Source organism: Octopus bimaculoides, chromosome 1, assembly GCF_046866305.1.
Source record: "Octopus bimaculoides isolate indiv1 chromosome 1, ASM4686630v1, whole genome shotgun sequence".
NCBI classification, from domain to species: domain Eukaryota; kingdom Metazoa; phylum Mollusca; class Cephalopoda; order Octopoda; family Octopodidae; genus Octopus; species Octopus bimaculoides.
In genome coordinates, this window is record NC_142928.1 from 108,397,803 (window position 1) to 108,415,883 (window position 18,081).

The 18,081-nt window shown below is 37.1% G+C and overlaps 1 protein-coding gene across 1 annotated transcript in view; it reads right to left on the reverse strand.

Annotated features, from left to right (window-relative positions):
• The window catches only part of LOC106882154 (protein lifeguard 4), a 78,174-nt gene extending 62,021 nt beyond the window's left edge, over nt 1-16,153 (reverse strand). The window contains exon 1 of the mRNA XM_052969106.2: nt 16,109-16,153. The gene's annotated coding sequence lies outside the window, so the exon portion shown is untranslated. The remainder of the gene's footprint in view (nt 1-16,108) is intronic.
• Nucleotides 16,154-18,081: the final 1,928 nt, after the last annotated feature.

Here is an 18,081-nt window from a genome sequence, read left to right on the forward strand (position 1 = left end):
GATTCGAAAATGTTACATTGTACGGTCACTATGTGGGGTCATCACGGAGCATTAGATGGGTGTTGTTCAGGCGTAGAAAGGATGAAGTGAAATACTGACTTCTTGAAATGTGTAGCAATTGCGAACTGGGGTTGCTGACAGAGATTAGTTTGTAAGACCGCAATTAAAAGATATTTTTGAGGTCTGTTTTCAGGCGCCGTTCATATCTAATGTTAAATGTCTATGTAGCGTGTGACAGACACTTATATTTAAAAATTAAAGGAGCATATACTAGATATAACCTGCATAAAAATGTATGCGGCTAAGTGTAACCATGTATATGTACATATACATATAATTAATGTACAAAAGAAATGTGATACACCAGACATGGTCAAGCGATGATGCGAACTGATAAACCATTTATGAGGTAAAAGATGCGGGAGTGGATGAGACTTTTGACAGCAATCTCAGGATGTTCTCATGTCCAATAGAATCGAAAGTTTTGCTGGTATCAAGAAGATCAACTTTGTTTGGTCAAAGTTTTTTAGGGCAAGAAACTTGCAATATGTAAGTCAGAGGAGCAAATGTACAATAAATCTGGTTTTACATAAACTGTAGCAGAAGTCACTGAGAAGAGAAAAAGATCTCTATATAAAGAAATATCATTTTACACATTTTTATTTTATCAACTGAAAAATATTTGAAATGATCCCCATAGTTCATAGTGAAAAATGGTTCCTTCTTGGGAATAGGACTCACCATCGTGTATTTCTATAGATTAGGTTATAGTCATGTAGGAACATAAAGATTGAATATTTTTGGTAAGGACAGGAGATAAACTGAAGGTAACTGATGATACACAGATCTTTATGAGGTTAGAACGATGCGGAGATACAACATATCACCATACAATACATAACGGTGACTTCTGAAAAGAAAATCTTCATTAAATGAATACACGAACATAAAAACTGATATTGCTCCATAATTATTCAATATGTTCGTCCTTTTTTATGATGCTAGGGTTATGATTGTGGGAGATTTGGCTCCTATTACTCGCAGGTCGACAAAGAAGTTAGAGACTTTCTCGTTATTGATATGATCTCACGAATGCTAATCGACCATTTTAAAGAGTAATATTGGTGAATGCAGTACGTTGACAAGTATTCTAATTATTCTTACGAATTGTTAAAAATCCTTTTCTGTTTTCTTATAAGTTTGTAAGATAGTTTATAGTTACTAGTGCAATGCAGATTCGCCATCTCTGGAGTTATTTAGTATTCTATTCTTTTATTCTTTTACTTGTTTCAGTCATTTGACTGTGGCCATGCTAGAGCACCACCTTTTTTAGTCGAGCAAATCAAGCTAGGACTTATTCTTTGTAAGCCTAGTACTTATTCTATCGGTCTCTTTTTGCCGAACAGCTAAGTTACGGGGACGTAAACACACCAACATCGCATGTCAAGCGATATTGGGGGGACAAACACAGACACACAAACACACACACACACACACACACATATATACATATATATGATGGGCTTCTTTCAGTTTGTCTACCAAATCCACTCACAAGGGTTTGGTCGACCCGAAGCTATAGTAGAAGACACTTGCCCAAGGTGCCCCGCAGTGGGACGGAAACCGGAACCATGTGGCTGGTTAGCAAGCTACTTACCACACAGCCACTCCTGCTCCTATGAATTTTTTTTTAATGTTTCAATGTTATCAAAATATATCTCCTTGTTAAAATGTAGATGTGTCAACAATAAAATTAACAAGTGTTTCGTTAGCCTTTAGTTCTGTTTAATTCCATTTTGGGGTATAATCTGACGAGAATTTAGGTCTATCAAACCCACTTGACCTACATGTAGACGTGAGCATGTGTTCACTGGTACGTACCTAATCCAGTGGGTCATGTGCCAAACAATTATAATCAAACTTCATACAAGAACTGTATATTTCTCTAGAAAAATAATTAAAGTATCTTCAAACTGCAAGAAAAGAACTAAAATTTCCCTTTAAAATGCGATATTGAGTAAGATATCTGGAAAAGTCTATCAATAAAGCACGCAGTGTCTTGAGTCTGAACTTAAATTTCATCAAGATTCTAAGGAAATACAGCCTAATAGAATAGTTTGTAAAAATCCAGAACAAATCAACGGAGAAAACTTATTATTAGTGCTCCAAATACTTCTCTCAAAGGGTCGACTTAAAATACATGAATAATTTAGTTTATATTTTCACCGAGAGTAGAAAATTCCATAGCGAGTTTATTAGGCTTTGATATCTGAGTGAATCGGCATGTAATAGTTTGTATACTAATGAAGGATTTGTTTTCGATTCGGATAAAAGCTTTCCAGTGTTTGAAATTCATTAATTTTCTAAGAATATTCCATTTCTTAAGTAAGGTTTTATAGAATGTAAATTCTCGTCTATATATTTGCAAAGTAGTGATAATTTTTATTTAGGTTCCTTCCATGGATAGTTACAGTGTAAGATTTATAAAGAGTATAATATCGTATGGCATTCATATTTTGTTAGTGAAGTAATTAACATAAATATTTACAGATAAGACTGGAGACGGAATAGTCGACCCAGCATACTGTTATAGAGACAGTCGCAAATCACTTAAATGAATAAAAAATTAATAAAATGTTTTCAAGACCCTTATATCATAAAGATACCGTATACAACCTGGAATAGCTCATTGCCAGAAACACATAAATTAGTTGCTAATGATGATTTCCGATGAAATTAATCCATTGACAGGGTTGCAAAAGCAACGGAAATTTTGGAAAAGAAAAAATATGAATAATGTGTGGAAATAGAACCGGTAGTCTGTTAGACATTAAGGCAGTATGACTCTCCTCAGACACAACATAATCCTTAACAGTATTTGTAATATGGACAGTGGACGACAGAAGCGGTATAGCACTTGGTAAAATACCATGTGGTATTCTTTATGTGCTTTTACATACTGAATTCATATTCCGTCGGAACTGATTTTGAGGTGAATAATACAAATACCAGTCAAGTATTAGTGTCAACATAATTGGGTTGATTAATGGATTATGATCTGTTCCCTTCCTTATTTGTGACTTTGTGTCAATGATAGAGGTCAATAATGTTGGTAGATCAATATCTATTCTCGATAAGGCGGTGAGCTGGCAGAAACGTTAGCACGCTGGGCGAAATGCTTAGCGGTATTTCGTCTGCCGTTACGTTCTGAGTTCAAATTCCGCCGAGGTTGACTTTGCCTTTCATCCTTTCGGGGTCGATAAATTAAGTACCAGTTACGCACTGGGGTCGATCTAATCGACTTAATTCCCTTGTCTGTCCTTGTTTGTCCCCTCTATGTTTAACTCCTTGTGGGCAATAAAGAAATAAAAAACGTTAGCATGCAGGGCGAAATGCTTAGCAGTATTTCGTCTGTCTTTACGATCTGAGTTCAAATTCCGCCGAGGTCGACTTTGCTTTTCATCTTTTCGGGGTCGATAAATTAAGTACCAGTTGCATACTGGGGTCGATCTAATCGACTGGCCCCCTCCCCACTGTGCTTTGATTAACATTGAAATAATTTAAATGCAACCATTTGTGAATCTCTCAAAGACCGTTTTGCAGTTCTGAAACGTTTCTCTAACACAAATTTAGACTGTTTCAAATATAAGTATCGTATTTCTCCGACATTGATATGGCATCTCTTGCTTATATAGATATGCGTGCGCACGCACACACACACTTATACAGGGAGAGAGAGAGAGAGAGAGAGAGAGAGAGAGAGAGAGAGAGAGAGAGAGAGAGAGAGAGAGAGAGAGAGAGAGAAAATACATATACATATACACATATATATGCATATATACACATACACACACACACATATATATACATACATGTGTGCGTGTGTGTGTGTGTGTGTGTGTGTGTATTACATATATCTGTGTTTCTATAATTATAGTCATGGAGCTTAAAGCTTCGATGTATTAAATTTCTATTTGGCATGAAAATGCTATTTTGGTAATAAACTGTATCTAATATCTAATGCCACTTTGGAATTTCCGCTTCACTAACAGTTAGCGACATTTTTGATAAAGTTACTCATTGTACTAAGATAATTTTGACAGTCGATGTATTTTGAAATTTTGACAAAATTCTGAATTAATTTTAAAACAACGACGAGGAAATGATGGAAATTGCAAGACTAAATATTTGCGAGAATATTAGATTATGAGTAATAAACATTCTAGATATTGAGCTGTAGAAAATAAAAATAGTAATAATAATAATAAAACGGAAAATATTCACGGTTTTGAGCGATGTGAATATTATTTGTGTTAAGATAGCGAAAAACAAGTGCCATTAGCAGGTTTTAATAATATTATATATATATATATGCATATCGTTTACACATCAATATTGTATATCGAACATATTTTGGATCATCGGAGCATTAGCTTCAATACCACCCAAGCTGAAGAAACATCTGGAAACTTTAGAAATACCCTACAATTGTAAAATTGTAAAAATCGGCATTACTTGGAACTGCACGCACATTGCGTAAAGTACTCTCAATCTGAGGTCCTTGTGACTTGACAGACTACAAAATCCTGGCAGACGTAATATCTTCAACCAACATCACGATATTGGATACTGTGCGACGTCCTAATAATAATAATAATAATAATAATAATAATAATAATAATAATAATAATAATAATAATGTGCTACACCGGGCTCCCGGTGCTACACCGGGCTCCCGGTGCTACACCGGGCTCCCTATACAAAAACAAATCTAATCCCAAAACATCGATGGAATTAGGCAAAAGAACCGGTGGAAGATTTGAAGGAAGCGGTCTTTTAACGAAGATAATTTTTTAAAATATTTTTTATTTTAAAAAAATGAAATTTTACTGCCATACAAAGCACAGGTCCTCCTAGGCATGATGTCTCAGTGAAACACGTGCGATCACACACGCAAAACCAACACCGGAAAGTTTACAAACTATATAAAAAAAGAAATGGAACAAAATAGTAAGTACATATATTGAATAATTACGCATACACTCGAACGTGTACACAATGATATATGCGTTTTGATACCCATAGAACTACACATGCATCTTAATGTTTACACAACTACGTGAAAATCACAGGACACACTCACGCATACGAAAACACATATCACAAACGAAGCAAAACCAAAACTTTTTTTTTTCTTCTTTATTTATTTTCATTTTGTGAACAAACACAGGCAGAGTGAACCATTCATAAGTTTAAAACGCCACACACACAAAAAACAAAAAAAAAAATACACTATGCCCGGAGATAAATCTATCAACAAAAAAAATACAGATGAATACTGATCTGCTAGCCTTAAGAAACTACGCTACGAGCAATGTTTACATGCTGAGAACTCGGTGACGGTGTTGTCTCAAAAAACTGACCTTAAACAGACAAATCCGTCCCCTAATGTCAACGCCAAAGCTCGTCATGCCTCAATGATAACAAAGCAGATCACAAACCAGATTGGTTGTCGACCGAATCACAAAGGGCCACTTACTCGATATAGATCTGCTAGCCTTAAGAAGCTACGTCACGAGAGCTCGGAGACGGTATTGTCTCAAAAAATTTACCCTAAACAGACAGATCCGTCCCCTAGCGCCAACGTCGAAGCTTGTTATGCCTCACTGTTAATAAAACAAAATACAAACCGGAATGGTCATAGACCGGGTTATAAAGGACCACTTACTCGGATAATGAACCAGATCCGAGACGAGAAATCTGCTACTGGTTCAAATCTTCCCGGCACACAGGAGCTGGAAGTACCCCACAACCGGAATATTCCAACAGATGGCCATCCATGCTCGTCATCAAATAACCAAAAGAAAAAGAATGAAAAATGGTCTAGGGAAGATAATAAAGAAGTTCTTACAGCCTTCTACCATGCCATATATTTCCCTACAGATAAATCTAATACTGTACAAACCTACTTAAACTGGAGACAGAAACACCTTGAAGTAAGACCCTACATAGACAGTAACAAACTTGCCAACGTCAGAAGAAACATTATGAAAAAAAAATTACTAACTGAAGTAGAGATTGACCAAATTAAACAAGCAGTAAGGGATAAAAAGAATGAAACTGCAGCTAAAGAAGATACTACAGAGGAAATAATTATAAACCAACCCAAGGCTGATGAAAATACAGTAATGATTGAAAGAGTTAAGGTAACTGATAGGCAAAGTGAAATACTCTCTGAACCAACCATAAACACTAAGGCTGGTGAAAATCAAATAGATGAAGAAAATCATACAGAAATCGACGCAACAGAACTACATGATCTAAAAAATCAAATCATGATTGAATGGCTGAGAATTAAAGAAACCAGTATGAATGAACGCGACACTCTCCCCAAAATTCGCAATTCTAACCAAAACCTGAAAATAATTGGTAAAATCCGCCTTGCACTTAAGGATATAATTTCAGCTAATGATGTTGATATTACAGATCTCAGCCACCTGTACTATGCATCCGCAAAAATCTCAACGGTTCTATGTGGTGAAAAGATTAGAAAACGACAACACTCCCACAAAAAGCCTTCTTGGCAAGAGCGCATTCAACACCAAATTAAGCTACTTAGATCTGACATAGAATGTTTGAAAAACCTTAAATTTGATAAGAGTATCAAACCTACAACGACCCAAAAACTAAAGAAAAAATATAATGTGAAAACCATAGTTGACATTGATACCACCATAGAAACCATCAAGCAAAAGGTATGTGCTAAAGCTGCCCGTATAGCAAGGTATGAAAAGCGTGTTAGATTCTTCAGAGATAATAACATGTTCAAAAATAACCCCAAAAATTTCTACAGGAAGATAGGGAAAACACCAGTAACAATAAAGTCTGTCCCATCAAAAGAAGAAGTGCAAGAATTTTGGAATAAAATCTGGGCAGAAGATAAAACACACAATGAAAAGGCCCCTTGGATTGATAGAATATCTACAGACCTAGACTCGTTAGAGGAGCAAAAGTGGGAGGGGGTCAAGGTAGAAGATATAAGATCTGCTCTCAGGAGGTCAAGCAAATGGAAGTCTCCAGGAAAGGATAAAATTCCTAACTTCTGGTTGAATGCCTTCCCAGAGAGCCATGAACTGCTAACAAAACTTTACAACGATGTTTTGCAAAATCCTAGTTTGATGCCCTCTTGGCTAGTTAATGGTTTAACATTCCTGCTTCCAAAAAATGAAGAAACAAACGAACCAAAAAATTATCGACCCATAACCTGCTTAACAACAATGTATAAGACGCTAACATCTGTCCTAACCGAGTACACCTATAGTTTTTTAATAGAAAGTAGCATATTCCCTAATGAGCACAAGGGATGTAAACGTGGATCTTATGGTTGTAAAGATCAGCTACTCATCAATAAGATGATCTTAGAAGATTGTCACAAGCGACACAAAAACTTGTCAATAGCCTGGATAGACTATAAAAAGGCCTTTGATAGCCTACCACATAGCTGGATTAGGAAATGTCTGGAAATGTATAAAATAGCTCCTACTCTGTGAAACTTTTTATCTGTAAGTATGAGATCATGGAGAACCACACTGACGTTGAACAATGACAATGAATCTCTAAATGCTGGAGATGTAAGAATTTCATGTGGCATTTTCCAGGGTGACTCACTATCACCACTCCTCTTCTGTCTAACCCTAATACCGCTCTCAAAATTGCTCAATGATGCACAGTATGGTTATAAAATATTTGATAAAAATATAAATCATCTCATTTACATGGATGATTTAAAGCTCTTTGCAAAAAATGACCAACAACTCAAAGGCCTACTAACGATTGTTAAACAATTCAGTGATGACATCAGGATGCAATTTGGCCTTGATAAATGTACAAAAGCTACCTTTATTAAAGGAAAAATGACAAAAACATCTAATGTGAACCTTGACCAGCAAAAGGTCATAAAAGAGTTAGAACCAGCGGAGAGCTACAAATACCTAGGGGTAATTGAAGGGGACAATATCAAGCATTCAGTGATGAGGGAAAGGATCAGAAGAGAATGTTATCGCAGGGTGAGAGCAATACTGAAGACAGAGCTGAACGCGAGAAACAGAATCGAAGCGATCAATGCTCTAGCCATACCAGTCGTGACTTACAGTTTCAATATCGTTAACTGGTCAATTACTGAAATATGTAATGTTGACAGAAAAATACGAAAACTGTTGACAATGCATAGAATGCACCACCCTAAGGCAGATATAGAACGTCTTTATCTGCCAAGAAAAGAGGGAGGCCGAGGACTTCTACAGCTGGCATTAACAATGAAAGTAGCCACAATTGGCCTAGACACCTATCTGAAAAACTCTGAGGACTGGATGCTAAAACTTGTCTCAAAACATGAAAGCAAGAAAGCATCTTACTCAGTAACAAGACAGGCAAAGGAATATCATGCCTCCTCATTGATATGACTGTCCCAATCGATATAAACGTATCTGTCAAGACCTACCAAAAACTGAGCAAATATAAAGATCTTGAAATAGAAATTAGCAAAATGTGGAATCTGAAGACGAAAACAATGCCTATTGTCATAGGTACCCTGGGAATGACAGCGAAACGGGCTGATTACTACCTAGCTCAGATACCAGGAAACCCCAAAATGGCTGAAGTTCAAAAGATAGTGCTCATGGGAACTGCCCATATCCTACGTAAAATACTGTCTATGTGATCTCAAATTTTAAAACAAACACATAATTTTCTTATGGTTTCTTAAACATTCACTAGAACAAAACTGTACAAATCCAAATATATGGTACCCTAGGCATAACACCTACATGAACTTCTAACTTGTTGTCTCTTGAGGTCTCTGGGTGAGACTTGGATCCAACTTGTACAAATGCAAAACAAAAGTCAAACATTAAATAATAATAATAATAATAATAATGACGATGGTGATGATGATTTCATTTATTTGCCACAAGGACGAAGGATGAGGGGGACAATACAGAGACATATAAAGTGTGGGGGTTTACATATAACAATGAAATGATAAAAAAATAAACAGTAATAATAACACCATGGATATTGAGCTGTAAAACAAATAAAAGTCAAGTAGTGAGCTGTAAAAAATAAAAATGATAATAAAAAACACTAGCCATGAACAAGGTAGCACCAATAATCATAAAATATATAAAACATTCCATAAATTAATGGCAGACAATGCTACAACCCCAGACAAAAGAGGGACTCATAAAACCAAAGCCATCCCCATTAGAAGAGGAATATTCCAGGGAGACACGTTCTCTCCACTCCTTCTCTACTTGGTACTGACACCTTTATCTGACATGCTAAACAGAACTGGATGTGCATACAACTGTTACGGCAAAACAATAAGCCATCTCTTGTATATGGATGATCTAAAACAACGCTATAAATGATAAACAGCTGGAAACATTATTACAGAAAGTACATGGATTTACCAAAGAAATAAACATGAAATTTGACTTAGAAAAATGTGCCAAAGCAATATTGAAAAGAGGAAAACTAGTTAAGAGTAGCAACATCACACTAGATAAAGCAAATGAAATAAGAAAATTAGACCAAAGCCAGACATACAAATATTTAGGGATCAATGAACTAGATACGATACAACACACACACAAATGAAAGAGAAGACAAAAAAGGAATACTATAGACGAGTTAGATTAAAACTGAAAACAGAGCTCAATGCAAAAATAAAACAAGATAATAGGTATCAACACTCTTGCCGTTTCAGTTATAAGTTACAGATACAATATTCTTAACTGGACTCTAAATGAATTAATATAATAAACAGGAAAACAAGAAAAATAATGACAGGATTTAGGATGTACCACACAAAATCTGACATAGAAAGACTATATATACAACGTATAGAAGGTGGTAGAGGCCTTATGCAGCTAGAAAACTATTACAAAATAACCGCCATAGGACTACAGAAATACCTACTTCAGAAGCAAGGAAAACTAATACAGATATCCACAAAATACGAAGAAAACAAAAAACTATTTTCAGTTTTTAAGGAAGTTGATAAATGCAAAAAAGAAGTCATAGTACCTAACAACTATGAAGAAAAATAAGAAACAACAAAAGCTATAAAAGAACTGAAATCCAAACTAAAACTGGAACAGCAACGGATCATGATAAAATGATGGCAAGAAAAGCCCATACATGGCAAAAACTGGGTTAAGCTAAACAGAAAATACATAGACAAAGCAAAATCCCAACAATAACTGAGAAGCACAGGACTCTAAGCAGAGACTGAAGGACTTTTAATTGCAGCACAAGATCAAAGCCTTTCCACCAGAAATACCAAAAAACACGCAATGAAAAGAAATACAAGTAACTGCAGAATATGTAGTGATGGAGAAGAAACAATAAATCATATTATCTTTGGCTGCCAAGTCCTTGCTAAGAAGGAATATATTCACAGACACGACAGAGTTGGGACCTATATACACTGGATGCTATGCCAACTCTATGGAATCACAACAGAAAAAAGTTGGTATAGGCAGAAAAGGTTACAGAAAATGAGAAAGCAACCATACTCTGGGATATGCCAAAACACACAGATAGGGAAATTAAGGCCAATAGGCCAGATGTAGTTGTCAGAGATCACCAAGAAAAACAAAAACTTCCTAAACGTTGTATCAATATGTTGTTACATGACAGCTTTAAGACACTATTATTTATTGTTGTTGTTACATGACAATGTTTCTCTAACGGAGAAACTTTCAAAATACAAAGATCTGGAAACAGAGGTAACTCGAAGGTGGAGCCTAAAAACAGAAACAATTCCTATCATAGTAGGTGCATTAGGTATGATAAAAATCATTCAGACAGATACATAACAAAAACACCAGGGCTTACAAGTATATATAACATACAGAAAATAGCACTACTAGGCACCGCACATATCCTACGTAAAACACTTTCAATACAGAAAGAGCACTACAACAAACCACAGCACATACCCAAGACACACAGAGCTGCGCTCGGTAGTGCAGTGGAAGCGCCTAATGGAAATAAGACTACTGAATAGTAATAATAATAATAATAATAATAATAATAATAATAATAATAATAATAATAATAATAATAATAATAATAATAATAATGATCTTTCAATAGTATTTCAAGTGGCTTAAAACCCCGCTGATAATCTTAGAGACAAGAAAGATTATCAGAAGGGTTTTAAACTAGACTATTAAAAGCTTGTAGATACTTAAGGATACAAGTAGTAACTCGCTACCCGCATAAATTCTATAAGGAATAAGAACAAACCTGAGTCAAATCACTATCACCATCATCATCATCATCATCATCATCATCAGAAATAACAATAATGATAATAATAATAATAATAATAATTATTATTATTATTATTTCTCTTATTAGCCACAAAGGCCCAAGACATGGAGGACAGAGTGAGGGAGGGGAGTAAGTTGTGAAAGATATGCTGAGAGATAAAAGGGTTGATTATGAAAGCGAGAAAAAGTGTGTATGAGGGCGTAATTGTGCTGACAATGTTATATAGTGCAGAGACGTGGGGGCTGAGAGAGGCGGAAAGGATTCGACTGGATGTGTTTGAGATGAGATGTCTGAGGGCTATGGTTGGTGTGATACAGATGGACAGGATGAGGAGTGCGAAGGCGAGCAGGAATGAGAGAAAAACTAACAACCAAAACGGACAAACGAATGTTGAGATGGTTTGGCCACAGGGTGAGGATGAATGAGGAGCGAATGGTAAAGAGGGTGATGAAGGCAGAATTGGTAGGCAGCAGAACCAGAAGCAGACCTCAGTTTGTGTGGATGGATGGAGTGAAGAAAACTTTGGTGGTTAGAGGTGTTGGAGTGAGAGAGACAAGAGAGTTTATAAATGATAGGAAAACTTGGAGAGTGTTTGTGGACGGATGACGGATGTTGCTCAAAGGGGTATGGAACCAGCATGATACGGCGGAGGTAAACCAGCATATGCTGTTGGGCCCCACTGCTGATATTGGGGGTTGCGTTCTATGCCTTGACACGAGCATAGAACGGGGATAGCCTCTTTGAACTAGGAAATGAATGGAATGCCTGGTGTATGTTTTGTTGTGGCTACCGCCTCCTAAAATAATAGGGAAAGGCTTGGGTATATATATAAAAAAAATCAATGTCTTCAGAAATGAAAACTCTCTTTCTAAAAAGAAGGTAAACGATGCAGTAAGTGGAGAATCCGCAACCAAGAAAAAATACAAAGATGTTTATAAGCGCATACTAAGCATTGTCAGAGGTTACGATCAAAATCAAAAACATTATTTGCGTGCAATTTCAATGAACTTACATGATTTTTAACTTTTTAGTTTTTTAGCTTAACTTTTTAAACACAGTGTATGACCTTCATTATTTTTATTTTTATTTTCTATCCTTCTCTTCTTATGGTTTACTACAAAATGTCCTTGCGGCGAAATATTCGTACGGTGAATTGTCTTACGGCGAAAGTCCTACGGTCCTACGGCGAATTGTCCTAGATTCGGTAGGTATGGCCTGTATTCAAACATTTCAGATGGGTCTACCAACAACAACAACAACAACAACAACAACAACAACAACAATAATAATAATAATAATAATAATAATAATAATAATAATAATAATAATAATAATAATAACAACAACAATAATAATAGCTAATGCTATTAAGGGAAGAAAGTGGATGACAGAATTGGAGGTGGAAGAGATTACAAGAGAATTAAGAAAGAAAGACCAGGCAGTGGGAAAGACAAACAGCAACATAAGAGATACAGATCAAACCAAAGAAGAACCTAAAAGAAAAAATAGTAATAGCACTACCAATAAGGAAAGGACAACTGACACCAGCGATTTAAGTGATTAAAGTGAGGAAGATCAGAAAATTTTAGATGAGTTGCAGGAAGTAATGAGTAAAGAAGTAAGAAAAAAATTGCCAGCATTAAAAGGTATCAACAGAAGGAAGTTACAAGAAATGACTAGGAAAGCAGATTCTGTTATCAGTAGGACAGATACTAAAAATATAGAAGACACTAACTTACTGATCTATGCAAGAGGGGGAGTAATTACCAGAAAATCAGATATCTCACAGGGAAAGATTAAAAAAGAGCAAATGTGGAAAAAGGAGATTACAAAATAAAGTGAAGTCTTTAAGACAAGATCTGAGTAGAATAGAAGCCTAGAAACTGAACAAGTTAGGAAACACAAGATGCAAATCTTCCCTCGAGAAAAGATACTTAGTCAAAGAGAAAGGATTTAAGACAGTCATAGAAGAGTTGAAACAGTGTATCATAGCAGTAGCAGGAAAGCTTTCCAGATATCAGAAAAGAATAAATCAGTATCAACAGAATAGATTATTTGGGACAGATCAGAGGAGATTCTATAACCAAATAAATAGGGGAGAAGAAAGTACAGAAGATGAGATACTTAATGCAAAAGAAGCTAGAAAGTTCTGGAGTAATATTTGGGATAAGCCAGTCAATCATAATGGAGATGCAGTATGGTTAACGAAAGTGAGGGTAGAAGTAGTGAGTGAGAAGCAGCCAGACCTAAGACTAACTAGTGCATTAATGAGTAAAGTGTTAGGAAAAATGCCGAATTGGAAGGGCCCTAGACCAGATTTAGCTCAAGGGTACTGGCTAAAGAAATTTAGTAGTTTACAAGGGAGGCTGAGGGAACAAATTCAGGATTGCCTGAATGGAGGAATAATACAAGATTGGATGACTAGAGGGAGAACAATATTCCTGATAAAAGATAAAAGCAAAGATAAAACAGCTAGCAATTATAGACCAATCACTTACACCCTGACCGACACTGTTCTCGACTAAGGGTCGCGTTCAACATGCACCGCGCGCTTTGCACCATATAATGAACTACCTCTCGGCGACAGACGGACCCTTTCTCCATCGAGTGAGCAAGAGAACTATGGAAGTAGTGGTTTTCCATCGTTGCAAATGCGAGCGACACTCCCATGCCAAACTGGCCGTCCGACGACGCAGGTACGCGACGATGACGACGACGATGAACCGCGAGGAGCGGAACGCCGATAACCGAGCGCGCGTCACGCCACCAGTGACGGCGGCCGTCGCGGGGCAACATGAATGCTACCGCCTACCGTGTGCCCTCACAAAACCGGACTAGAGTTAAGCTCAACCGCGTCTTCTTTCCCCGCCGATTCGTCCAAACCAGTTCCCTCGGTTGTGGTTTCGCTACACAATAGATAGGGACAGTGGGAATCTCGTTAGTCCGTTCATGTACGTCATTAATTAGATGACAAGGCATTTGGCTATTTTGCTTTATATACTAGAATCAGTAATACAAACTTCCTTATTATTTAACGTGGTCGGTTCCACTATGTCCCGTCAGCAGCACACGCACATGATCGGAGAAAGATCTGCTGTATAACCTGGAAAGAGGATAATATAATGACCGAGAAGATAACGTGGAACACTGGAATGAAAGATTGTTGGGGAAAAACATACTATCAGTCTATCAACATCTAAAACAGAAACAAGAGGATGCAGGAAAATTTTCGCCTTGTCCAACTTCGAAGATGCTCCTAAGTGTCTTCAGTGTACCAGTTTCTGTTCCAGTGAGGGGAAAAGGTCGGTACGTGGAGTTTATTGAAGCAATATATGTGGTGGTTTGTCATCTGTGTGTGAATAGGTTGTTCTAATTTGATTTTGTTTTTGTATATAGATATATATATATATATATATATATATATATATATATATAGCAACACCTCGTCCGTCTTTACGTTCAAATTCCGCCGAGGTCGACTCTGCTCTTCATCCTTTCGGAGGTCAATGAAATAAATACTAGTCAAGTACTGGGGTCAGTGAAATTGACTTGCACCCTCTTCCAATATTTCAGGCCTTGTGCCTATAGTAGAAAGGATTATTACTATAATTATCGTTATTGTTGTAGTACGAAAGTCTTCAAGATAGATCCGCGAAATACTGAATTTCCCCACGACATTTTGATGAAAGAAAAGATTCTTGATTCATTTTCTAAGCAAGCAATTTGGAAATATTAGGATGTCTACCCTATTTCCTGGGTGAGGGGAAAAGTTTGTTTTTAGATACATTATTTTAAAAAATTGCTAAGTACTAGTAATTTAATATGACTTCTTCTGAAGTAGTGGGAAAAGTTAATAACAAGAAACGAGGTAGCACCAATTACGCTCCCAAAGGATATTTAAAAAGTTAACATGAAAAAAGGAAGTGAACAGAAATGAACAAGCAGATACAGCAGAAATGAATACGTTAAGAAATGAAAAAAATATCATATTTCCAATAATTTTAATAGGCAAAAGGAAAAACATAAGCCTTATTAGTGTTGTTAGAGAGAAATAATCGAAATAGGCTGCATCCCGGAGAAGTATTTGGAAGAAGTAAATTACAAAGGATAGCGCCTTGTTTCCCCAGAAATATTCATCATGATAAGTGTAAAGGATTTCATATGCACTCGTCGGTGTAGTAAGAAGAATTCTTGGCCGATTTGTGACATCATATGTACCCTACTAACTGGGCAACGGTGTATTTAAGTGTGTAATTAATTTTTTAAATGGAGGGAGAAGTGAGGTGACGAACCTAGTTGATGCAACACTCTCACCTAGGAAAGTGTCTGCTATACATCTAGTAATAGTAACCACTTGAGGACCAACTAACTTGGGTACCTAATAAAAAAATGTAGAAAGTGGCTGACAAGAGTATGCTTCTAAAACTCCCGTTTCTAGAATACCACGCAACTCTGAGGACAAAACGGAAAAAAAATCGCCTCTTTCTCTTACCAGGAGCCGACAACTATGAAACTAGTCAATCTTCTCTCAACAATTGCAGAAGACAAAAAACGGAAAGCACACACACACACACACACACACACACACACACACACACACACACACACACACACACACACACACACGCACGCACGCACGCACACATGCACACAAACACAAATTGTGTAAGAGGCATGGTGAAGTGAGTATTTTTCCGTCGAAAGTGAAGGATTTTCCTGTCGAAATATATGGCAGCTAATTAAAAAAAAATGTATAAATCAAACTCACCTTCAAAAGAAAATGTCAGCTGTTTATCGTATAACATACACGTGTAGTTTGGAATATGATGAAGAAACGTGATCAATAATATAATGCTAATTATAGCACATAAAAGGGAGTGAGAAAAGTCAGGTGTTTATTTACGGCTTAGTTTCCGATATGCGTGTCTGTGTATTGTGTATGTAAAGTGCTATTTTGCATAAACGAAATAAACAGGTTTTATATCATTGAATATACGAGCACTCATTCTCATATGCACGTAAACACACACTACGACCGCCATCTACAGAGACAATAACAGTATCGGCTACAAGTGAAACTTTTAGAAAGATCCTATTCTGTTGGCATTTGCGGGAGACATCTACCAAAACGTCGGTTAGCAAGTCTTGGCACGTAAGAATATGTAAAGCTCGCAGGACAGACCATCCAAAACAGGTGATTTACTCCTCATACAACCACTTCTCCGAAAATATCTTAGTTGCTGCGATCAGCTTAGCACTTCACGTCTTTTGCCAAGTGTCGCAGTAAATCGTAGGCTGGAGCTAAATTCAACTATCATCTCTGCTCTACCTCTCGCTCCAATCAGTTGAGTAAGTGCCGTTGGAAAATCGAGCACAGCTGCTTGGAACCGAATAGCATGCACCCATCCCGGTCTGTCATACATCGAATTGTGGCATTGTTACCACGTTGAGCTCCTAACACTTGAAATTATGGAATAGCTTTGCTTCTTTATGTTTTAGAGTACACACCTTGATTCTGAAAAAATTCGATCGCTCTTCTACGGTCGGACATAAGTGTCCACTAGTCTAAAGCATAGCCCTCACTTTTGGTCACTTCTACCACTACCGGTTTATTGTCCGGATCCGGGATAATTGTCCGTACATCGAGATGTAAACCTTTCTAATGCTGGATAACCACATTAAGAGTCTATCGTGTATTCACCGAAAATGAGTGTCAGTCTGCGTGCTGGAAGTATTGGTTTTATTGATGTGCCCTAGCTATCTGTAGCAACATGAGGCCATTAAAAAGCATCCTTACATCCAAGCCTGTCCCAAGCCAATAATACATATATTGTACTTGGTGTATAACCATCATGTCGGAACAAAGACAGAAGTCACCTTGTTCTTGGACAAGGAGAGTCAATTCGGTCTTGTCAGTAACGTGCGTGTGTGTGTGTGTGTGTATGTGCGCGCGTTCCTTGAAAGGCCGCTCCAAAATGTTTTGCTCGCTCTAATTCGGAACGTTCTGACATCATACTGGAATTATTTTCAGCGACTTATATAGTTTGATGGGATTTTCAGTAGGAGTCTTTTCGATGGAGATTTTGAGACGAACTTTGTATTTGTGGTTCTATGCACTCAAATTCATTGTACTTTCTACTTACAATACATCTCATGAAAAATTATTCTTGCGTGTTTGACCGTTCGTGTTCGTGCTGTTAGTGTCGCTGCTACTGCTACTGCTGTTGTTTCTTTTGATGTTTTTTGCAGTAATTGTGTTTGCGTGTTTCCTTGATTTTATTACTTGTGGATTCAGGTTTGGATATTCTTGCCGTGGTGGTGGTAGTGGTGGCAGCGACGGTGGTAGTGTGGTGGCGGCAGCGGTGGTGGTGTGGTGGTGGCGGTGGTAGCGGTGGTTTAGTGGCGGCGGCGGTGGTAGTGGGTGGCTACCCACTGAGTTTTCTGCCTCGTTGAATTTTTATATATTTGCGGTTAGGACAGCCTTTTGTTTTCTATTTTTTTCTCTTCTCACTTAAGGCACAGGAGGAAAAGGACATATTCGAAAGTTCAGAAACTTCGCCGATCCCTAAATCTCACCGAGAATAAATCCCAACTTCTTAACGAGTACTTTAGACGAAGTCTTCAAGTCCGTGTCCACTTGACTTACGGGCACAATAGTATCTAATCTGTCCGTCTTGTTTACATTCTTTCTTTGTAACGTTGCCACATTTTGACTTACACGACTGGGAAAGCTCTCAATCA